At 37.6% G+C, this 26,448-nt stretch overlaps 1 pseudogene; it reads right to left on the minus strand.

The window, feature by feature from the left end:
- Positions 1 to 500: 500 nt before the first annotated feature.
- Positions 501 to 26,448, minus strand: part of LOC102268882 (phosphomannomutase 2-like) — a 36,437-nt pseudogene continuing 10,489 nt past the window's right edge.

Here is a 26,448-nt window from a genome sequence, read left to right on the forward strand (position 1 = left end):
ACACTTTTGTCCAAGGCTTAGATTGTTTTAAGTGTCCTGTCCTTTCCTTCTCATCTCACATCCCCCTTTCTGTTATTGATGTACAATGTCCAAACATAAACATCAGTTACATTTATCGTATGGCCTATGAAGAGGGAGGGTACAGGCATATTTCTTCTTTCTCCCTCTAGAAGGATAGGAAGTTTCTCCCAAACCCATGTGTACTGTGATTGAAACTATGGAATTGGGGGATAAAGTCTATGGGTGAGGTTATTCCTTTGCTCCATTCTTGACAAGTCTTTTCTTCTCTTGTCTTGCCTTGGAGATGGAGGGCATCATGTGTTTCAGGGTAGAGAGTGTTCTCCTGGCTGACTGGGGATACCACTGTCAGGACTCATGAAATGACTGACCCTGTGGAGAGCCTGGCCTGGACTGGGGCGCATGAGCATAAGAGGAAACCTCAGTTTTAGCCACTGAATGACCCTGTCAGCTTCCTTGTCTTCCCATGGGGAAAAGGATCATTAGGACAAGAACTCTTTAAGGATCTCGCATGTGTCCTCAGGCACAGACTTGGTGTGGCCTGTGGTTCTCAGATCTGTGACTATCTCATGGTATTTCCTACTTGCCATGGTTATGTCTCCAAAGAGAGAAACAGTCTTATAATCATGATTTTCTGCACATCCCAGGAAACATCTCTTGTTCTAGCTATCAGGAAAGACATGAAAGCTGATCTGGCCTCCTAACAGAAAATATGAGGTTTTTGTTTGCAAACTCTTTCTCCAGATCTGCTACATCTTTTTTGTCTTAACTTTTCTTCATTAGTAGTGTACAAAGAATTCCGTGTGTTCTTTGGGGCTGCAGCTTCTTTCAATAGAGAACACATTCACATCTCATTTAGAATTTCATTAAAAATACCCCTTTTCTTCAGGAGATTCATTTCTGCAATGTAGCTCAGACAATTGATTAAATCTTGGATTAGGGCCTCACCCAGGTGACCTTGAATATTCTGTTTGTATTAGAATTACCCATCTTTGTATGCCACCAAGCCATTTCCTGAAAACACATAATCATATCTTTTTTAACCACATCATTTTCCAGCTTCTCTTGCACTTTATCAAAAGTCAACCCACCTATTACTCAGATTTTGATCTTCTGCCTCAATTTGTGCAGAATGCCATTTATTTCTTTCATAATTTCCTGGCAAGAGGCCAGAAAGGTCAAGGAGGGATAAGATGGTGCCAGGAACCCTCAAACCCCTAGTTTCCATCTCTCCTCCCTTACTTTCTGTTAAATTAATGATATAGTAATAGATTGTTTTTACTATTCCACTCTACCTCCTATGCAGAATTTTGTTTTTCACTGTTTCAATTAGTTTTCTACTGGTTAATATAGAGATGACAATATGCTCCCTTAACTTTTCATCTCCCTGGAATTAATATCTAATTAATTCACACAAGGCAATAATTATTTTCAGTCTCATTTTCTTCTGTTGGATCCACTTCCTGTGATGACCCTTGCAACCCTGCTCTGTTAGTTCCCGATTCTCTTAAGTTTTGTTTTCCTTAAGTCTTGTTTTCTTTATTTTACCTTCTTTTTTGAAGAATATCTTCACTGTATATACCATTCCAGGCAAATGTACTTTATTTTTTTAAGCACTTTAAAGATACCATTTCATTGCTATCTCTCTTCCACCAGCTGTCCTGTTCATCTTCTACTGTATACATTGCTTGTTCTCTTTCTTTCTCTCCCTTTTTTCTTTTTTCTACCTCCCTTCTCTCTTTCTTACTGGGTGCTTTTGAGATATTTGCTTTTTATATCATTAGTAGTATTTTCACCAGGCTGAGACCTGGTGTAGTTTTTATTGTATTTATCCTGCTTGGGATTTCTTTCTTCTTGGCTCCTTGGACTGATGTTTTTAAAAGCTTAAAAATTTTATTTGGTGTTAATATTTTTTCTTCCCATTTTTACTTCTCTTCCTGGGACATCAATTACATGTATATTAGGTTCCCTGCATACAAACAGTTCTGTTCCAAGAGGACATTCATAAGTCCAATTTGTTGGTTAAGTCCAACAAAATTAGTCTAGGTACCCCACTATTGGCTATAGTATTGCACCGTAATAGGGTTTGTAATATTTTTCACACAAATAATACACAAAAATAAACATAAAAAAATAAAGAAAGCATTTTTAATCTTACACTATGGTACCTTGAAAAGCACAGTAGTATAGTACAAGAGCTGGCATCCAGTGAATAGGCAAGAAGAGCTACTGACTGGAAGAGGGAGAGGTGGTGTGCTAAGGTAGAGCTGAAGGATTGTCAGCAATAGGAAATGGAGGACAATCTGCAATTTCGCTTGTGCCTGACACTGATGGCACAGGTTCCGGTTCCTTGCTGGAACAAGATGCATGCTCACAACTTCAAGAAGGTTCGTAAGTTTAGGTTTGTATTTAGACTGTTACTATCACCACCTAAGTCTCTGTGGCTCTATTTTTTCAAGCTTCCTTTCTATATCTGTGCTTCAGATTAGATTAGTTTCTATTTACTGATCTTCAAGTACATATTCTTTCTCTATATTGTCATTATTCCCCTCCAATAATTTTATTTCAAATATTGTATCTTTTTAGTTCTAAGATTTATATTTGGTACTTTTAAGAGAGATTTCAATCTGTTCTGAAACTCCTTACCTCTTTAACATTCGATTCATCTTTGGCTATAAATTATTTAACATATCCCCAACAGTAATTTTGATGTATTTGGCTGCTAATTCAAACAAATGCACCATCTGAGTATCTTTTTCTATCCACTTGCTTTCTACTTTGATTATAAATTTAATTTTCTTGCCTCTTCATATATCAAAAAAGTTTTAACTCTATGTAAAACACTATTCTGAAGGAGATCAGCCCTGGGATTTCTTTGGAAGGAATGATGCTAAAGCTGAAACTCCAATACTTTGGCCACCTCATGAGAAGAGTTGACTCATGGGAAAAGACCCTGATGCTGGGAGGGATTGGGGGCAGGAGGAGAAGGGGACGACAGAGGATGAGATGGCTGGATGGCATCACTGACTTGATGGACGTGAGTCTGAGTGAACTCCAGGAGTTGGTGATGGACAGGGAGGCCTGGCGTGCTGCGATTCATGGGGTTGCAAAGAGTCAGACACTACTGAGTGACTGAACTGAACTGAAAAACACTGTTGATGATATATTGAAGAATATCTTGATTTTGTTACCTTCATCAGAAGAATATTGAATTTTCTCTACCTGGCAGTTACATTATTGGTGAATCTCTCTGTCTTGTGAAGCCTCTTGTTTTAGGCTTTATTAGGGTGAATCTATGGGCTTCCTGACTTTCTGCCTTGCAAGTAATTTATTTCTGTTTTTTGTTTCTTTACAAGTTATGTTTAATCATGACACTATTTCACATTACCTGGCTACCCTATGCTGGTTTTGTTATTTGGTTGCTTTCTTTTTGGCTTGTTTTTATTGTTTTGTTTCTTTTGAAGAATGGTCAGGAGATAGGACTGTGTCTTTGTTATCCTTTTTTATACTATGTTTGAGGCAAGTTAATAAAATTGTTTCAGAGCACACTTAACTCTGAGCAATGAAACTGAATCTGGCTAAGGGATTATACAGATACATATATAAATTTTTTTTTGACTTGGGCTAAGGCAATGGCAACCCACTCCAGTACTCTTGCCTGGAAAATCTCATGGATGGAGGAGCCTGGTAGGCCCCAGTCCATGGGGTCATGAAGAGTCGGACATGACTGAGCGACTTCACTTTCACTTTTCACTTTGATGCATTGGAGAAGGAAATGGCAACCCACTCCAGTGTTCTTGCCTGGAGAATCCCAGGGATGGTGGAGTCTGGTGGGCTGCTGTCTATGGGGTTGCACAGAGTCGGACATGAGTGAAGCAACTTAGCAGCAGCAGCATGGGCTTCCCAGGTATTCCTAGTGGTAAAGAACCCACCAGCCAATGCAATAGACATAAAAGACACAGCTTGATCCCTGGGTCTGGAAGATCCCCCGGAAGAGGGCATGACAACATAGTCCAGCATTCTTGCCTGGAGAACCCCATGAACAGAGGAGCCTGGCAGGCAACAGTCCACAGGATTGCAAAGAGTTGGATATGAGAAGTGACATAGCATGCCCACATGCAGGGTGAATCTACATTTACTCAGTTTTTCCTATACAAATGTAGCTCCATATTTTGAGGAAGACTTTTACTCCTGAAACATTGACCCATCTATATTTCACTGGAATTCTTGAGTTGTTTGATATATGAGCTGTTCAGACACTTTTAAAATTTTGATATACATTCATCATTTTTTTTTTTAGTATGCTTTTACTTTCTCATGTAACAAGAATTTCCAGGCTCATCTCTTCCTTTCCCTGTACCACATCTATAATCAGTCAATGGGAAGTTGGAAATCAGCCATAAGGAGTTTTGCTTCATTTCAGTTACTAATAGTATTTTAAAACATAGATCTGGATATACTTGTATTGATGATGCATCATTCTTTATGGGCCCTTTTCAGGGAAAGAAATAGGAAAAAAAAATTAATGAATTCAAGGGTATTTATACTTCTGGCCATAAAACACTACTCTTAGAATGACCCTGCTGCTATAAACAGCTAAAAAAACTATATATACTTCAACAGGTTTCAGACATTAGAAAACAGCCAGAATAGGACTGTGATTCTTGAGAGAAAGAAGACAAATAAGTAAGACTTCTGCTTGATATACGTTACTTTCTGAAGTCAGTTTTCTGAGCTATGGTGCAGGGAAAGAGAAGCCAAACAAAGCTGAGTAATCTCAATCAGCTGAAGAGCCAGAGTCAGGTGGAAGGAGGTAGAGAAAGATCAACGTGTTGGAAAAAATACTGGGGAGAAGATAGCGCAGAGACAGAGGTTCAGAGAACTATAGCGAGGTCTTCTTGAATATTTATCTTATTATTTATCTGTACATGAATAGGGAAACATTCCATGAAGCTAAACAAATCCTAGAGCTCAAAAATACCAAAAGCAGAAACACAAAGTTAAATACTTTACGAGGCCTTGGGGATAGTACACAACTTTAGAAGTTGAGCCAAATCAACTATAGACTAAAGATTTCTCTGAAGTTGCCTTCACAAGGCTTAATAGCCATCCCCAAGGGATCAAATTTCTTTTAAGCAGCTTACATACATGCTAAATAAACCTCCAAGCTTATTAAAGAAATAAAATCTATTCACCCAACATAAATATCGTAATTTCTAAGATTCAATACAAAATTACTACATATGCAAATAAGCAGGAAAAATAGGATCTATAACCAGCAGGAAAATGAATCAAAAGAAAGAGATGCAGAAATGGCAAAGATGACATTGTATTAAAATAGCTAATGTATATGTCCCAAATGCTCAGAATAAAACAAAACTATGAACATGAGGAGGAGAGAACTAGAAGATAGCAAAAAAGAGCAAAAATTTAAGACTGAAGACTGTAAAACTTTTAGAGTTGCTAAACAATATTTGAAATAAACAGTACACTGGATAATATGAACAGCAGATTAGATGCCACAGAAGAAAGATCAGTGCACTTGTAAACATAGTAATAGAATGGAGCGCAGAGGGAATCAGACCTGAAGGTGGAAGAAAAAATATTTGAAGAAATAATGATCAAGAAATATTCTAATTTGAATTCTAACGGTGAATCTGAAGATAGAAGGAGTTAAATAAACTCAATCAGCATAAATATGAAGCAAAGCACATCAGAGTCATATTTTGAAAACCACTGAAAAATTGTTTTAACCTTTAAAATTCAGTATTAATAAAGATTTAGTAAAAACCTTTACGTGTCAATGAACTATGTTGAATCTTTACTAGATCAGTTTGCTTGCCAGAAAATAACACAAGGGTCCAGAGTAGAAAGTAATTACGAGACCAAAGTATAAGAAGTAAGTGCTAAAATAAAGAAATGATAATGTAGACAGTTAATAAGGAGTTATTGACCAATATTTGTCCACTCTAAGGCAATATCTGTTTTCTTCACTCTATTATTTAAATTAATGGATCTTTAATGCCTTCATATTTTCTTTGTGAGTTTAGATTTGTGAGGAGCTAGAACTGAGAAAATTCCATGAACATCTATGATATAATGATGTACTATTTTTAACATGTCATTTAGCAAGTCATTTAGCCTTCCACAGTGATAAATGCAAAGAAATAGAGGAAAACAACAGAAAGGGAAAGACCACAGATCTCTTCAAGAAAATTAGAGATACCAAGGGAACATTTCATGTAAACATGGGCACAATAAAGGACAGAAATGGTATGGACCTAAGAGAAACAGAAGATATTAAGAAGAGGTGGCAGCAATACACAGAAGAACTATACAAAAAAGATCTCCATGACCCAAATAATACAATGCTGTGATCACTCACCTAGAGCCAGACATCCTGGAATGTGAAGTCAAGTGGGCCTTAGAAAGCATCACTATGAACAAAGCTAGTGGAGGTGACAGAATTCCAGTTGAGCTATTTCGAATCCTAAAAGATGATGTTGTGAAAGTGTTGCACTCAATATGCCAGCATATTTGGAAAACTCAGCAGTGGCCACAGGATTAGAAAATGGCAGTTTTCATTCCAATCCCAAAGAAAGGCAAAACCAAAGAATGTTTACACTACCACACAATTGCACTCATCTCACACGCTAGTAAAGTAATCCTTAAAATTCTCCAACTGAGGCTTCAACAGCACGTGAACTGTGAACTTCCAGACATTCAAGCTGGATTTAGAAAAGGTAGAGGAGCCAGAGATCAAATAGCCAACATCCAATGGATCATTGAAAAAGCAAGAGTTCCAGAAAAACATCTACATCTGCTTTATTAACTATGCCAAAGCCTTTGACTGTATGAATCACAACAAACTGTGGAGAATTCTGAAAGAGATGGGAATACCAGACCACCTGACCTGCCTCCTGAGAAATCTGTATGCAAATCAAGAGGCAACAGTTAGAACTGGACATGAAACAACAGACTGGTTCCAAATAGGGAAAGGAGTACGTCAAGGCTGAATATCGTCACCATGCTTCTTTAACTTATATGCAGAGTACATCATGTGAAATGCCAGGCTGGATGAAGCACAAGCTGTAATCAAGATTGCCAGGAGAAATATCAATAACCGCAGATATGCAGATGACACCAACCTTATGGCAGAAAGTGAAGAGGAACTAAAGAGCCTCTTGATGAAAGTGAAAGAGGAGAGTGAAAAAGCTGGCTGAAAACTCAACATACAGAAAATTAAGATCACGGCTTCTGGTCCCATCACTTCATGGCAAATAGATGGGGAAACAATGGAAACAGTGACAGACTTTATTTTGGGGGGTCCAAAATCACTGCAGATGGTTACTGTATCCATGAAATTAAGACCCTTGCTCCTTGAAAGAAAATTTATGACAACCTAGACAGCATGTTAAATAGCAGAGACATTACTTTACCACCAAAGTCCGTCTAGTCAGAGCTATGGTTTTTCCAGTAGTCATGTCATGAGAGTTGGACTATAAAGAAAGCTGAGTGCCAAAGAATTGATGCTTTTGAATTGTGATGTTGGAGAAGAGTCTTGAGAGTCCCTTGGACTGCAAGGAGATCCAACTAGTCCATCCTAAAGAAAATCAATCTTGAATATTCATTGGGAGGACTGATGCTGAAGCTGAAACTCCAGTACTTTGGCCACCTGATGTGAAGAACTGACTCATTTGAAAATACCCTGATGCTGAGAATGATTGAAGGCAGGAGGAGAATGGGATGCCAGAGGATGAGATGGGTGGTTGGATGACATCAATGACTCAATGGATATGAGTTTGAATAGGCTCTGGGAGTTGGTGATGGACAGGGAAGCCTGGTGTGCTGCAGTCTATGGGGTCACAAATAGACATGACAGAGCAACTGAACTGAACTGAACTATTTTTAGCATCTCCTGGAGTTGCTGCAAAATTAACAATGCCACATATATGAAATAAAGAGTCTTGCTCTTTGAATTTGCTCCTTGAGCAATATTGATTTTAAAAATTATATCAATTACACAGTGGCATTTAATGAGTTGAGACTTTTCCAATGATATTAACCCTCTAAAATCATGTATACAAAAGAGGAGTTTTCTAAATACATTTTAAGTTTTCCTTACAGCACAATACTTTTTTAAAAAATCTAAATATGTATGCCTTCCACTATCTATTCACCTACCCATCCATTGATCTATTTACATTTTTTGAGAAAGCTACATTGATTATAATACCTAATTACTGTGCAATTGTGTAAACTATTCCAAATTAACTAAGAAAACATAAACATGAATATTTCACTTAGCAGTAGTCTAATAGTAATCACAAATCTCATTTACATTAAGTTTTATGAATGTATTTATTCATATCATTTCATTAGAATTTCACAACTGTGTCAGGGAGAAAACTGACATGACTCCCATTTTCAATATGGCAAATATAACTTACAAGGAAAAGAGATTTCCCTAAGGCTCTAGTGGCCAGTATTGGACTTGAAATCAGCTATTTTGGTTGGTCTTCCAGTGTTTTTTCTAATATGATAGAAAATGTCTTTGGAAATAGGTGCAAATTTGAATACTGCCCATATATTGATTATACATTCACTAAAAGTACAAATTTTATCATATTTATATCATTAAATTAAATATACAATTAAATTTAAGTACATGTATTGGTTTTTCTATGTGAGTAAATCTCTTAACATTGAAGTGTTGTCACAAGAACTAAGGAACCACAATAGTAATGAACACTGATTTAGATAGTAAATTAGATTTCTATTGCTACATCATCAGTTGCAAATATAGCAACTTATAATTACATTTTTATCATCTCCCAGTTTTGGTAGGTCTAAAATCTGGCAAGACATAGGTGAAATCTCAGTTCAGTGTATTACAAGCCAAGATCAATGTTTCAGCAGGATTACAATTAAATCTAGGGCTTGGGGTCCTTTTTCATGATTACTAACTATTGGCAGAATTTATTTCCTTCTCATGTTTACCATGTATTTCCTCCCATCTTCAAGGCAACAATAGTAGGTTGAACTTTTCACCTTCTTCAAATCTCTCTGATTTATCTTTATCCACACATCTCTGACTTCCTTTTCTGCTTTTAAGAGCTCATGTGATTGCTTTCTGCCTACCTGGATAATCCCAGATAATCTTTCTATCTTAAAGTCAACTGATCATTAACCTTAATTATAGCTCCAATGTCTTTTCTCCGTGTAAGGTAACATATTCATTGACATAACACCAGGAGCAAAGGTCATGGGGACAAAATTCTGCCTAACATAGAGATACTTCCTGAGAAGAAAGAGCTATCAAATAAATTTCTGTTTGTAAATATACAGCTTTATCTATTTAAATTTAAGCTTTAAATGTTAAAAAGCAAATTGAGATTAAAATTCATTCCAAAAGTATTTATTTGGTGCTTAATTGCACAGTCAAGAAATATATATTTAACACTTGGTGTTAAACAGTACTGGGGCTCTCCAGGTGGTGCAGTGGTAAAGAATCTGCCTGTCAATGCAGAAGACATGGTGATGTGGGTTCGATCCCTGGGACAGGAAGATCCCCTGGAGTAGGAAATGGCAACCCACTCCAGTATTCTTTCCTGGAAAATTAGAAGGACAGAGGAGCCTGAGGGTCTACAGTCCACAGAGTTGCAAAAGTGTTGGACACATCTGAGCAACTGAGCACACACACAAAAAACAGTACTACAAGACAAAAGTCTATCTTCATATCATTCTTTCCCTGGTGGGTAACAATATCTGACAAAGGAATATGCTGGATATACATCTCAAAAATAATCATAGAGTAGAAGTTACTATCTCTCATCCCAAAGAACTCTCCATATATAAAGAGTAATTTCCATACAAATTCCCATGAAAGTGAAAAATACTGTATTGCTGTGGCAAGAGATCATGGTGTATAAAGATAAAACGGCCAAAGACAATCCTAGAAAAGTAAGCAAGAATCAGATCTTTGAAAGAAAGCTTTGAAAAACTGATTCTAAAACAGGATCTTGATCAAACAATTTAAAGGTTTTTTTTATGGTCTTTTTCTCTTTGTGTAAATTGAAAACAAGCATTAACTCTTCTAAGTCATATTAGGGTTGGGAGATAGGAAGAATAAGGAAATATCATTGATATGTGTACCCTGTCCAATGATGCTGTTGTTGTTTAGTCAACTCTTTGTGACCCCATGGACTGTAGCCTACCAGGCTCCTCTGTTCATGGAATTCTACAGGGAAGAATGTTGGATTAGGTTGTCATTTCCTTCTCCCTGGGATCTTCCTGACCCAGAAATCAAACACATGTCCCCTACATTGGCAGGTGGATTCTTTACCTCTGAGCCACCAGAAAAGCACTAAATGGTCGAATACATTATAGGTAATGTTAAATAGATAAAGTTAAGTACTTTTGGTAAGTTTCTATTTGTCTATGAAATTGTGTAGTATAGGTAATCACCTGTTTTGTCAATATGCAAATTAAATCTCACGGTCCTTTATCAGATTCATTATCATGAACAAGTATAAATTTTTTCTGTGACCCATGATCAGACCCCAAGAAGATTCTTTAAAATTGCAAAATTGGTGAAAGTAGTATAATTGAAACTATCACTGCAGATGGTGACTGCAACCATGAAATTAAAAGACGTTTACTCCTTGGGAGAAAAGTTATGACTAACTTAGCATATTCAAAAGCAGAGACCTTACTTTGCCAACAAAGGTCCGTCTAGTCAAGGCTATGGTTTTTCCTGTGGTCATGTATGGATGTGAGAGTTGGACTGTGAAGAAGGCTGAGTGCCGAAGAATTGATGCTTTTGAACTGTGGTGTTGGAGAAGACTCTTGAGAGTCCCTTGGACTGCAAGGAGATCCAAGCAGTCAACCCTAAAGGAAATCAGTCCTGAATATTTATTGGGAGGACTGATGTTGAAGCTGAAACTCCAATACTTTGGCCACCTGATATGAAAAGCTGACTCTTTTGAAAAGACCCTGATTCTGGGAAAGATTGAAGGTGGGCAGAGAAGGGGAACACAGAAGATGAGATGGTTGGATGGCATCACTGATTCAATGGACATGAGTTTGAGTAAACTCCGGGAGTTGGTGATGGACAGGGAGGCCTGGTGTACTGCAGTTCATGGGGTCCCAAAGAGCCGGACATGACTGAGAAACTGAACTGAACTGAACTGATTTCATAATTAGATACATCTGAGCAGTTCTTTTTACTCTTCGAAACACTCTCATGCCATCCTATTGTACTTAATGACAACTTTCTCAAAAGCTTAGAAGATTTTGTATTTTTTACTCTGCCTATTTCTCCAACCTTTTCTCATATCAGTTATACATCCTTTCTGTCTTTGCTACATTAACACTGTCCTTTTTTTTTTTTTAAGTATATAGTGATACATACTTATTTTCACCTCAGAGACTTTTAACATTTTAATCTTCCACACATACTTCAGCCCAATTAACTCATAATGATCATTCAAATTGCAAAACAGTGTTCTCCCTTCTTTTCTTTTTTTTAAATCATTATTAGTATAGTGATTTTCTTTCATATAAAAAAGTGGTTTAAAATACCTCTTTATTTTTCTGTGTTGTGGACCATTTTAAATAACATAGTCATGTTCTTATTTTAAAAGTTTGATAAAATTGTCTTTTTTGGTTCCAAGGATTTGGGGAGAGTAGCAGCAGTATTCTTGTATTATTTATTAAATGATGACTTTGCTTCTGCTTTTTTATGTTCCTGCTTTCTGAAAATCTTAGTAGATTGATATTGGATATCGAACATCCTGGGTAAATGCTTTAATTTTTCTGACATCCCACTTTCCATCTCTTTTTTGTTGCTTTTCTACTTTACAGAAACTTTGATCAAATTATTTTCTCAGTCTATGGAATTTTACATTTGTGCTATACTATTGTAAACCCTGAAGGTCTTTCTTGTTCTCTAAATGCTTTTATTTATTACTTTTTATTTATTTACTGTCATTTATTGTGATGCTATAACTCTTTTTTCTTATGCAATATTTGCTCTTATTTAGAATGCTAACTATTAAAATTTTTTAATAATTGTCTGCTTTCTTAGTATCTCTCTTTTTCTATTCTTCCCTTTCTCCCTTTCTCTTTCTCATTGTCTGTTTCTTTCAATTGGAGTTTTCCTTCAAGTATATTTTAAGAGTGAAAGTGAATGCAAAATTAAAATTTCCACATATGTATACCTATGGCTGATTCATGTTGATGTATGGCAGAAATCAACACAATATTGTAAAGTAATTATCCTTCAATTAAAAATAGAAAAAAATAAACTTGTGGGAAAAAAAAAAATTCAGGTCTAATGTCCAAATCTAGTCAAACCAAATGTAGGAGATTTTAATCCTCCAAAGTAGTTAATATCTCTTAATTTTATTGCTATATTTTGTCATTTTACTTTCTAGAGTAGTTTCTAAATATTGGAAAGAAATGCATTTACAACACAATTTTCTAAATTGTATGTCTGATCCTTAACATTCTATATACAGAAAGTACATTCCATAGGTGATCAGTTTTCAATCAGCTTCTTGATTAGCAAGGAAGCTAAAAAAGAGGCATATCAATGCTCATGGATCCTCATGTTAAATTTTTGGCTCTACTGAAGTGCAATGAATAAATGCCCCAAATCTTCACCCTTGCCATGGCCACATAGTGAGCATGGTGTTCTTCTCTTCTTTTCTGACTTCATGACATGATTTTTATACATGTGATTATTCTGGCTAATGGAATACAGGTGAAAGTATCAATGAGTCAATTCTGAGCTTAGACTTAAGAAAATTTTTATTTCCTTCAGAAGAGATCCCTTGGATATATATTAGTCAGGGCTCTCACAGAAACAGAATCAATAAGATGTATGTATATTATTTATATGTATATTTAATCTATATTGTATATAACATTATTATATATAATATTTATAATTCCTTAATATATAATATAGTAGTAGTAGTAGTCAGTCATGTCCAACTTTTTGTGATCCCATGGCTTGTAGTCCACTAGGCTCCTTGGTCCATGGGATTCTATAGGCAAGAATACTGGAGTGGATTGCCATTCCCTTCTCCAGAGGATCTTCTCAACCCAGGGATCAAACCTGGGTCTTCTGAGTTTGACATATAATATATATATAGGGAAACTAGCTCATATGATTATGAAGGCTGATAATTCCTAAGAGCTGCAATATACAAGCCAATAGTTTCAAGACTCAAAAAGAATCTATGTTTCAATTGGAGTCCAAAGGCAAGAAAAGACCCATGCCCCAGCTCATCGTAGTCTCAGTGAAGAAAGAGCTCCTGCTCACCTTCCAGTGAGCCTTTCTGCTCTACTCAGAACTCCAGCTATAGAAAAGGATATGGCAACCCACTCCAATACTCTTGCCTGGGAAATCCCATGGATGGAGGAGCCTGGTAGTCTATGGTAGTCAATGGTAGGCCATGGGGTCGCAAGAGTCGGACATGACCAAGCGATTTCACTTTCACTTTTCACTTTCATGCATTGGAGAAGGAAATGGCAACCCACTCCAGTATTCTTGCCTGGAGAACCCCAGGGACAGAGGAGCCTGGTGGGCTGCTGTCTATGGGATCACACAGAGTTGGACACGACTGAAGTGACTTAGCAGCAGCAGCAGAACTCCAATTGCTTGAATGAAGATCATTCACATTGGAGAAGGGAATCTGCTTATCCAGTCTATTGATTCAAATGTTAATCCCATCTGAAAATATCCTCACAGACACACTCAGAATTGACCAAATATCTGGCAACCCCAAGCCCAGTCCATTTGACACTTAAATTAACAAATATAGCTGGGTCACTAGGACCTCCACAGCCTAGACCCCAAAGAACATTATTAAAATAGAGCTGTCCAAATCAGGCCTAACCAGGCTGAGAGTCTGAATCTAAGGATAGCCTATATCATCAAATTCTGGAAATCCACAGAAGTGTGAGAATAAGTTTTTTGTTTATTTTTTGGGGGTGTGTTAAGCCATTGAGTTGTTAGATCAGTTCAGTTCAGTCGCTCAGTTGTGTCCAACTCTTTGCGACCCCGTGAATCGCAGAACGCCAGGCCTCCCTGTCCATCACCAACTCCCAGAGTTCACTCAGACTCATGTCCATCGAGTCGGTGATGCCATCCAGCCACCTCATCCTCTGTCGTTCACTTCTCCTCCTGCCCCCAATTGCTCCCAGCATCTGGGTCTTTTCCAATGAGTCAACTCTTCACATGAGGTAGCCAAAGTATTGGAGTTTCAGCCTCACATCAGTCTTTCCAATGAACACCCAGGACTGATCTCCTTTAGGATGGTCTGGTTGGATCTTCTTGCAGTCCAGGAGATTCTTAAGAGTCTTCTCCATCACCACAGTTAAAAAGCATCAATTCTTCGGCGCTAAGCTTTCTTCACAGTCCAATTCTCACGTCCATACATGACCACTGGAAAAACCATAGCCTTGACTAGAAGACCTTTGTTGACAAAGTAATATCTCTGCATTTTAATATGCTATCTAGGTTGGTCATAACTTTCCTTCCAAGGAGTAAGCATCTTTTAATTTCATGGCTGCAATCGTCATCTGCAGTGATTTTGGAGCTAAAAAAAAGTAAAGTCTAACATTGTTTCCACTGTTTCTCCATCTATTTGTCATGAAGTGATGGGACCACATGCCATTATCTTAGATTTCTGAATGTTGAGCTTTAAGCCAACTTTTTCACTCTCCTCTTTCACTTTCATCAACAGGCTTTTTAGTTCCTCTTCACTTTCTGCCATAAGGGTGGTGTCATCTGCATATCTGAGGTTATTGATATTTCTCCCAGCAATCTTGATTCCAGCTTGTGCTTCATCCAGCCCAGCGTTTCTCATGATGTACTCTGCATATAAGTTAAATAAACAGGGTGCTGATATACAGCCTTGACGTGCCCCTTTTCCTATTTGGAACCAGTCTGTTGTTCCATGTCCAGTTCTAACTGTTGCTTCCTGAACTGCATATAAGTTTCTCAAGAGGCAGGTTAGGTGGTCCTGTATTCCCATCTCTTTCAGAATTTTCCACTGTTTATTGTGATCCACACAAAGGTTTTGTCATAGTCAATAAAGCAGAAAGAGGTGTTTTTCTGGAACTCTCTTGCTTTTTTTGATGATCCAGTGGATATTGGCAATTTGATCTCTGGTTCCTCTGCCTTTTCTAAATCCAGCTGGAACATCTGGAAGTTCACGGTTCATGTATTGCTGAAGCCTGGCTTGGAGATTTTTGAGCATTACTTTACTAGCATGTGAGGTGAGTGCAATTGTGCAGTAGTTTGAGCATTCTTTGGCATTGCCTTTCTTTGAGATTGGAATGAAAACTGACCTTTTCCAGTCCTGTGGCCACTGCTGAGTTTTCCAAATTTGCTGGCCTATTGAGTGCAGCACTTTCACAGCATCATCTTTCAGGATTTGAAATGGGTCAACTGGAATTCCATCACCTCCACTAGCTTTGTTCAAAGTGATGCTTTCTAAGGCCCACTTGAATTCACATTCCAGGATGTCTGGTTCTAGGCAAGTGATCACACCGTCGTGATTATTTGTGTGGTGAAGATCTTTTTTGCACAGTTCTGTGTATTCTTGCCACCTCTTTTTAATATCTTCTGCTTTTGTTAGGTCCATACTATTTCTGTCCTTTATTGAGCCCATCTTTCATGAAATATTCCCTTGGTATCTCTAATTTTCTTGAAGAAATCTCTAGTCTTTCTGATTCAGTTTTTTTCCTCTATTTCTTTGCATTGATCCCTGAAGAAGGCTTTCTCATCTCTCCTTGCTATTCTTTGGAACTCTGCATTCAGATGCTTATATCTTTCCTTTCCTTCTTTGCTTTTTGCTTCTCTTCTTTTCAGAGATATTTGTAAGGCCTTCTCACACAGCCATTTTGCTTTTTGCATTTCTTTTCCATGGGGATGGTCTTGATTCCTGTCTCCTGTACAGTGTCACGAACCTCTGTCCATTGTTCATCAGATACTCTGTCTATCAGATATAGTCCCTTAAATCTATTTCTCACTTCCACTGTATAATCATAAGGGATTTGATTTAGGTCATACCTGAATGGTCTAGTGGTTTTCCCTACTTTCTTCAATTTCTTTCATAGTCTGAATTTGGCAATAAGGAGTTCATGATCTGAGCCACAGTCAGCTCCTGGTCTTGTTTTTGCTGACTGTATAGAGCTTCTCCATCTTTGGCTGCAGAGAATATAATCAATCTGATTTTGGTGTTGACCATTTGGTGATGTCCATATGTAGAGTCTTCTCTTGTGTTGTTGGAAGAGGGTGTTTGCTATGACCAGTGTGTTCTCTTGGCAAAACTCTATTGGCCTTTGCTCTGCTTCATTCTGTACTCCAAGGCAAAATTTGCCTGTTACTCTAGATGTTTCTTGACTTCCTACATTTGCATCCCAGTCCCTGATAATGAAAAGTAAATCTTTTGGGGTGTTAATTCTAAAAGGTCTTATAGATCTTCCTAGAACTGTTCAACTTCAGCTTCTTCAGCGTTATTGGTGGGGGGCATAGGTTTGGATTACTGTGGTATTGAATGGTTTGCCTTGGAAATGAACAGAGATCATTCTGTCGTTTTTGAGATTGCATCCAAGTACTGCATATTGGACTCTTTTTTGACCATGATGGCTACTCCATTTCTTCGAAGGGATTCCTGCCCATAGTAGTAGATATAATGGTCATTGGAGTTAAATTCACCCATTCCAGTTCATTGTAGTTCACTGATTCCTACAGTGTTGACGTTCACTCTGCCATCTCCTGTTTGACCACTTCCAATTTGCCTTGATTCATGGACCTAACATTCCAGGTTCCTATGCAATATTGCTCTTTACAGCATCGGACCTTGCTTCTATCACTAGTCACATCCACAGCTGGGTATTGTTTTTGCTTTGGCTCCATCCCGTCATTCTTTCTGGAGTTATTTCTCCACTGATCTCCTGGAGCATATTGGGCACCTACCGACCTGGGGAGTTCCTCTTTCAGTATCCTATCATTTTGCCTTTTCATATTGTTCATGGGGTTCTCAAGGCAAGAATACTGAAGTGGTTTGCCATTCCCTTCTCCAGTGGATGACATTCTATCAGATCTCTCCACCATGACCCGCCAGTCTTGGGTGACCCCACATGGCATGGCTTAGTTTCTTTGAGTTAGACAAGGCAGTGGTCTGTTTGATCAAATTGGCTAATTTTCTGTGATTATGGTTTCAGTGTGTCTGTCCTCTGATGCCCTCTCGCAACACCTACCATCCTATTTGCATTTCTCTTACCTTGGACGTGGGGTATCTCTTACCTTGGATGTGGGGTATCTCTTCATGGATGCTCCAGCAAAGCACAGCTGCTGCTCCTTACCTTGGTCAAGGTCGCCCCTCCTGACCTTGATCGTGGAGTAGCTCCTCTCGGCCCTCCTGTGCCTGTGCAGCTGCCACTCTTTGGACGTGGGGTAGCTCCTCTCGGCCGCCACCCCTGACCTAGTTGTTAGATACATAGTGATAATTAATGTATACTTCTAACATTTCCCTATTATATAACTGGATAGCCAAACATATTTGTGAGAAGGCCAAGCACAATGCCACACTAGTGCATTTAATTTGAAGATCACTACTGATATCTATATGCACTTCTTTATTTTGAGCCTTTACCACATTTGCTGTGTTGGAAAGCACACATGTGCAGTTTTATGTAGGAGATAGTACAAGTATAACTGTCAGTGTATATCCCACATGTGATTGAAAGTAGTGTTTTAAAATGATGAAATAAGCTATTGAAGCACTACTGAAGCAATTTTATTTTTTGTTTTAAATGTGGCATTTCTTTGTAAGCATTTATTTTCTGTTCCTGGTTTTCAGATGTAGTTTCTCCCATAATTTATGTTAAGCCAACCAATTTTCTGTTCCTATACTTGTCATCGCTTAATGGATTTTTGATAAGTGTGTTATGACAACCATTATCTAGTCTTCAGGAATCTGATCTGTCACAAGTGCAGTTCTAAAAATATCAGTTGCAATGTCCCTTATTTCTGCTGCACTTATTACGAAGTCTATGGATGTGTATGCCATGTGTTTCTGACACAGAGTGTTTAATTAACCTGAAGAACATTTGATGATACCTGAACACTATTGGAAGATCTTTGTTAAGATGAAATAAATTTTCTTTTGTGTCAATTACACCTAACCTCAGGTACTCATAGGTCAAATTCTCTTTAAGATAAAGTCTAGTAGCAATCAAATCAGAGATTGCAAGCAGATAGACACCTGGGTTTAATTGCTGTGTTCACTACTCTCTAGTCATGTGATAGCAGACAATGCTTTATATCTCCAGCCATTTGTTTCTGCAGCTTAATGACTTGCTTAAAGGTAGCTTATGATGATTAAATGAGATAACAAGTAGCAGATTATTTAAAAGTGGTAAGTTGTTCCATAATGGCATTTATTCTTTATATTTTTACTTACAGAGAGCTCTTTTCATATAAAGAGAGGTTCTTAGTGCAATCTTATTTGTGACCTTGCTTTAGAAAAAACTTTTACTACTGAAAATGTCCAGTGGCACCTAACTTGTCAGTCAGTTCAGTAGCTCAGTCATATCCAACTCTTTGTAACCCCGTGGTCCACAGGATGCCGAGCTTCCCTGTCCATCATCAACTTCCGAAGCTTGCTCAAACTCATGTCCATTGAGTCGGTAATGCCATCCCCTCATCTCATCCTCTGCGACCCCTTCTCCTCCTGACTTCAGTCTTCCCCAGCATCAGAGTCTTCTCCATTGAGTCAGTTCTTCACATCAGGTGGCCAAAGTATCGGAGCTTGAGCTTGAGCTTGAGCATTAGTCCTTCCAAAGAATATTCAGGACTGATTTCCTTTAGAATTGACTGGTTTGACCTCCTTTCAGTCCAAGGGACTCTCAAGAGTCTTCTCCAACATCACAGTTCAAAAGCATCAACTCTTCAGCTCTCAGCTTTCTTTATGGTCCAACACTTACTTTCATACATGACTACTAGAAAAACTATAGCTTTGACTAGATGGACTTAGCCAGCAAAGTACTGTCTTCTCTTTTTAATATGCTGTCTAGGTAGGTCACAGCTTTTCTTCTAAAGAGTAAGTATCTTTTAATTTCATGGCTACAGGCATCATATGCAGTGATTTTGGAGCCCTCAAAAATACAGACTGTCACTGTTTCTATTGTTTCCTCATTTATTTGCCATGAAGTGATGGGACTGGATGTCACGATTTTAGTTTTTTGAACGTTGAGTTTTAAGCCAGCTTTTTAAGTCTGCTCTTTCACTTTCATCAAAAGGCTCTTTAGTTCCTCTTCATTTTCTGCCATAAGGGTGGTGTCATCTGCATATTTTAGGTTATTGATATTTCTTCCAGCAATCTTGATTCCAGCTTGTGCTTCATCCAGACCAACATTTCACATGATGTACTCTGCGTAGAAGTTAAATAAGTAGGGTGACAATATACAGTCTTGATGTACTCCTTTCCCAATTTGGAACCAGTCTGTTTTTTCATGTCTGGTTCTAACTGTTGCTTCTTGACCTGCATAAGATTTCTCAGGAGGCAGGTAAGGTGATTTGGTATTCCCATCTCTTCAAGAATTTTCCACAGTTTGTTGTGATCCACACAGTCAAAGATTTTTGCATAGTCAATAAAGCAGAAGTAGATATTTTTCTGGAACTCTCTTGCTTTATCTATGAATTAACAGATGTTGGAAATTTGATCTCTGGTTCCTCTGGCTTTTCTAAATCCAGCTTGAACATATGGTATTTCTCAGTTCACTGGGGAAGAAAGCCTTCCTCAGTGATCAATGCAAAGAAATAGAGGAAAACAATAGAATGGAAAAGACTACATATCTCTTCAAGAAAATTAGAGATACCAAGGGAATATTTCATGTAAAGATGGGCAGAATAAAGGATAGAAATGGTATGGACCTAACAGAAGCAGAAGATATTAAGAAGAGGTAGCAAGAATACACAGAAGAACTATACAAAAAGGATCTTCATGACCGAGATAACCATGATGGTGTGATTACTCACCTAGAGCCAGACATCCTGGAATGCAAAATCAAGTGGGCCTTAGGAAGCATCATAATGAACAAAGCTAGTGGAGGTAATGGAATTCCAGTTGAGCTATTTCAAATCCTAAAAGATGATGCTGTGAATGTGCTGCACTCAATATGCCAGCAAATTTGGAAAACTCAGCAGTGGCCACCGGACTGGAAAAGGTCAGTTTTCATTCCAATCCCAAAGAAAGGCAATGCCAAAGAATGTCCAAACTACCACACAGTTACACTCATCTCACACGCTAGTAAAGTAATGCTCAAAATTCTCCAAGTGAAGCTTCAACAGTATGTGAACTTAACTTGTTCTAGTTATGGTAACAATAGGAGAAGAAAATTGCAGAATTATGACTCAGTGAGTACATATAAAACTATATTAAATAAATACCTCTAACAGATAGACAAATCATTTCATTATTCATAGACATTAGAATTTCTAAGTAAGAAACTGGCTTCAAAGTTGGCTCAATGGTGAATAATCTGCCTGCCAGTACAGGAGCCATAGGAGACACAAGTTTGATCCCTATTCCAGGAAAACCCCGTGGAGGAGGAAATGGCAACCCACTCCTGTATTTTTGTTGGAGAATCCCATGAATAGAGGAGCCTGGCAGGCTACAGTCCACTGTGTTGCAAACAGTCAGACATTACTGAGCAACTTAGCACACACGCACTCTAATTAAGAAACTGATGATATGTTGTTATCAAGGTCAGTAGTACTACTGTCTTATCCTTTGGGGAAAGATTTACAAAAAAAAAAATATGTATTAAAATTTGTTGTTTTATTCTATTCTGCAAAATACAAGGGTAAACATTTTTTGAACTGAAGATATAGTATAAATATGGAGAAAAATAAATCTGTACCTTATATATAATAAAAGTAACATTTATGGAGAACTGATTGTGCTCTAAGTATTACACATTTGCATATTAATTAATTTAAAACTCACAACAAGCCTATGAAGCAGCTATTTTTGTTATCCCATTTTATAGGTAGGAAATATAAGTGCCAAGAATTTCTGTCACTAACCTGAAATCACACAACTGGAAAAGAGCCAGTGTAAAATAACCAATACAATTCACTTACATCCATGTCCAGCCACTTATACATTGACATTACCCTAACATCCTCCACTCTGCACATTTAAATTTAGTATTCCACTTTCAAACCAAAGTTTCCTGATATTTAGTTGTCTCAACAATTTATCTTCCTTCTAAAATTACAAATACCTGCTATTAGATCAGAAAATAGAAAAAGCCTTATTCCTCTCTGTTTGTTGCTGTATATAGTAAGTCCATGATTCCCAAGTGAAATGTTCACCAATATCCTTCAATTCATCCCCAGTAAAATTCCACATGGTGCTAAAACAATGGGCATTTCAAATCTTCTTATCTAAGTAATTACCACTCTCATTACCTCTTACTTGAGAACTACCACCATCTCACCACAAGAACCAGAAATACTTGATAATTCAGAGAAAACTGATTTTTCTTCTCTACACATCTCAAAAGTAACTCCTTAACCTCTCCCAGCAAACTCATTCTCTTTATGTGTTACTTAACTCTGAATACTATTAGCATATGTTTTCTTCCTCCAGATAGACTACTAGAAGTCATTGTTTACACTTCATATCCTCTCATCTTCCATTTCCATCGGCAATCCTTGTGATCTAACCTCTTACAGATCTCTAGAACGCATCTCTTGTTCTCCACACTCTTGTCCCTAGAACAAGCTACTACAATCTCCTACCCGAGGTATCACAATGCAATCCTATGAATGTGCCCTCTGCTTCCACTCTTGCCCATTGCTACTAAGGCAAACAGTTCACAAAACAAGTCTAATCAACTCAAGATCCTTACTCAAAATGCTACAAATTTCTAACAAAAAACTTAATAGAATTTGGCATGATATTATGTTAGTCTTAGTTTCTATGTCTTACACAGTGGTTTTTCATGTGATGAACTGAACCTTAGACTTCACCACTGGGCCTTTTACATGTTCCTTCCTCTGTTTTAAATGCACTTTCCCCTTCTCTATGTGTTCATTTCCTGTTATTTCCTGATATCACAATTTAATTTCCTCTCCCCTAGTCCCCAGTGATAGGTCTTTCCCCTACTCCATGGCATTGTGTAATTTATCTTCACAGATCTTATTCTATTGTAACTGTAATGTTACATGTCTGTGATCATTTTATTAATATCTGCCTCATCAACTAAAGAATTGAAAACTCCACAAGAACAGAGATAGTGTCATATATTGAGTCTTGATATATAAAGTCCTTAATAAATATTTGTTATTTAATGGATTGATCTATATCAGTGGTTGGTAGAAGTGTTCTTTATTGTAAGCATTTTGAACTTCTGAACTTCAGGATGGAAAGATAATAAATTTGTATTGTTTCAAGCCACCAGGTCTGTGGTAATTTGTTACAGCAACAGTAGAAAATTAATATACTGGTGTAGCATTTTTAACTATAGAACTTATTTATAGCACAGAATTATAATTTTCTGCTTGTTATGTCTCCCACCAGATCTTACATCCCAGAAGAGAGGAACACTTCTTGAATAAATACCCTGAGTAAACTGCACAATGCTTGGCATATAAATTGACAGAATGAAAGAATAAATTCTCTTCTAACAGTCTATTAAATAGGAATGACCTTTCACACATAGTGGCAAAATTTTTATTACTCTTTCATTTGGAGTAATTTTTGTGATCACTGAGATGTTGCTGGTGTGTCTCTTTGAAAAAAACAAACAATAAAACTTACTTCTCTTGGTATTCCTTTTTCTCCTTCATGGTAATAAATGTTTACTTCAAGCAGCCTTTAACATTTTTTTTTTATACATTCTAATGACAATGTAAATTAATTATTAAGAAGAATAAGAAAACACTATAATATTCCTGTTTTTCTATAACAATGACTTTTTAAGCCATAGTTTTACTTCTTTTTCTGATTTTAAGAAGCTTTATTTTCTCAAAAAAAAAAAATTAAATTTTCCAGTGGTCAGTTCATTTACAAACACCTGACAGGTGAGGGATAACTAAGAAAATTCAATCATACATTAAGCAATGTGCTACAAACTAAAATAGATGCAGAGTTAAGTGTATTTCTTTACTGCGGGCCCAGGGCTAGAATGTAATGACTTACAATACCCACATGTGTGGGTGCTAAGTTGTTTCAGTCAAGTCTGACTCTTAGACTGTAGCCTGCAGCCCATGGAGTGTATTGCCATGTCCTCCTCCAGGGAATCTTCCTGACCTGGAGATGGAACCTGTGTCTCCTGCAGCTCCTGCATTGCAGATGGATTCTTACCTCTGAACCCTGGGGGAAGCCCCCATAATATCCACATCCAAATGCAGTTGTATTGCAGATATTTAAAGTAGAATAAGAATTTAATGAAGAGAAATATGAGTAAAAATCCTTATAGCAGATACAAATTTAAATGTCTACCATATCTTGCAGCCATGTCCATCTATATCTAAAATGACAGCAGTATATTCTTCAGTTCAGTTCAGTCACTCAGTCGTGTCCAACTCTTTGTGACCCCATGAATCACAGCACGCCAGACCTCTCTGTCCATCACCAACTCCCAGAGTTCACTCAAATTCATGTCCATCGAGTCGGTGATGCCATCCAGCCATCTCATCCTCTGTCGTCCCATTCTCCTCCTGCCCCCAATCCATCCCAGCATCAGGGTCTTTTCCAATGAGTCAACTCTTCGCATGAGGTGGCCAAAGTATTGGAGTATCAGCCTCAGCATCAGTCCTTCCAATGAACACCCAGGACTGATCTCCTTTAGGACAGGCTGGTTGGACCTCCTTGCTGTCCAAGGAACTTTCAAGAGTCTTCTTCAACACCACAGTTCAAAAGCATCAATTCTTTGGCACTCAGCTTTCTTCACAGTCCAGCTCTTACATTCATACATGACCACTGGAAAAACCATAGCCTTGACTAGATGGACCTTTATTGGCAAGGTAATGTCTCTGCTTTTTAATATGCTATCTAGATTGGTCATAACTTTCCTTCCAAGGAGTAAGCATCTTTTCATGGCTACAGTCACCATCTGCAGTGATTTTGGAGCCCCCCAAAATAAAGTCTGATACTGTTTCCCCTGTTTCCCTGTCTATTTGCCATGAAGTGATGGGACTAGATGCCATAGACTCACCTTAATCCTTTCCAAAACATTCAAATAAGCTTTTATACCTGTGCCTTTTTGTCTTGTAGTGCTTCATCTGTTTGTGTAATATTATATTAATAATAAAATTATAATACAAATGTAAGTGACAGAGCAAATTTGAGAATAAATGCAGCATGTAGTAAGTACACACTCCAACTTACAGGAGGAGATGGCATGGGATCCACGAGATAGCAGGCTCTTATCCCAAGTCTGCATTGGGGCCCTGTGAAATGAAGATCCATAGAGGGGCAGTTAACCAACTAATTAAGTGGAGATTGCTTACTAGAGCCACTACTCAGAATGACCTTCTTAATGTTTCTCTGTTTTCTATCTGGAAATTTCTTACTTTTCCTTTATAATTCAGTGTACATTTTCCCTTCTCTGGGAGGGTGTCTTCAATGTTACCAGATAACAGAGACAGTATTTCGCTGTTCTCTCAGAGTACTTATACTTTTTGTAGTACTTATAATTGGTAATGGTCAGTCTATTATTTGTCTTCTTTGGAGAAGTTTCTATGATCTACAAAGAACGGGGACTGTATTCTATACATTTTGCATCCCACTGACACCAGCATAGGCCTGCTTTTAAGCTAACAGATGATTAATAATTTTTTGTAGTGAGTGAATGACATTTTAGATATAAATGTATGCTGGATAAAGATTGGGTTCATACATTGGGGAAAAATTGTTAAAATAAAGTAAACATAAAGGAAAGGCATTGTAATGGATATTTGAGTGAAAGTTTTAGGTTAGAAAATGATTTAAAGGAAAAAAAAACAGATTTGAAGCAAAGAAGAACTGAATTCTACACTTTCATTTATACACACATTGTTGTATATTAAGCAGAATCAGTACTAGGAAAGTCTTTATAAAACTGTTCAGAGATATGGGAAATGGGAATAAAATAGAATGAACCAATATGATTTGGGAGGCTGAATTATCCCTACATTTAGCAAGTATTTATTGACCTGATTCTTACTGGTCTTAATGAGGTTTTGAGTTATCTGAAAGTAAGGAGGCTTTGATTATAATGTAGTGGGTTGACAAAAAATAATGAACTTGGAAGGCATTATGAAGGCAAAATAAGCCAGAGAGAGAAAGACAAACTTTGCATCATATCACTCATACATGGAATCTAAAAAATACAATAAACTAGTGAATATAACTAAAATGAAGACTCAAAGATATAGAGAACAAATTAGCAGTTACCAGTGGTGGGGGAGGGTCAATGTAGGGGTGGAGGTGAGGAGGTACAAATTATTACGAATAAGACAGGCTCAAAAATGAACAACACAAGGAACATCACCAATATTTTGCAATAACTATACATAGAAGGTAACCTTTAAATTGTATAACATTTTTTAAAAAGGTCATTGGAATTTTAATAGAGAAAAAAATAAGTTAAAGAAATGATAATATAGAGGTATGGGATTAACAGATACAAGCTACTGTATATAAAATAGATACAGAAGATTAAGAGACATGAACTATTATGATAAAATAAATAAGCTAAAAGGATATATTGTACAATACAGGGAATGCAACCAATACTTTATTGCTGGGAGCGAGCTCCGCCTGTGGCAAAAGTCCTGAGGAAGGAGGCTCGGCAAAGGCAAAGGCGGGATCGAGCCTCAGGAGTCCCCCTGGAAATTCTCAAGCATCTACCCCCAAAACCAGAGTCTGCCTACTTTCTGCTTTGTGCTTTCACCTACACCTCTGACTTTATGGGGGGCTATCCCCCACTACCTCTCTCTGAAAAAAAAAGAGTTAACTTACAGCTCCAGTTAATAAAGTTCCTGGGTGTGATAGTGTTTCAACCTACAAACTCCTTTGGAAGTCCTCTAGCCTGCCTGAATAGGTTTTTCCGGCCACATGTGATTGCTCAGAGCCTCCCAACTGTGAGAGGCATGAGATGTTCTAAACTGTCTAAATACAGATTCCTTTGAGCAGTTAGATTGATTAGAAATTGTATTGGTGAAGGGTTTTTCACTTGTTGGGCCAATGTTTGCTGCTAAGTCTCCATATCCCTTACCTGCTGTGTCCCTGGCAGTGTATTGATTAATATAATTGGTGTAAGTAGTAGCTTTAATGTTTGTAACCTTGGACCCTTGAGTTAATTCTTTTCTTGTTATAGCCCACTACACCTTTGCCTATAGGAATGCAACTT

This window comes from Bos mutus, chromosome 1 (assembly GCF_027580195.1).
Source record: "Bos mutus isolate GX-2022 chromosome 1, NWIPB_WYAK_1.1, whole genome shotgun sequence".
NCBI classification, from domain to species: Eukaryota; Metazoa; Chordata; class Mammalia; order Artiodactyla; family Bovidae; genus Bos; species Bos mutus.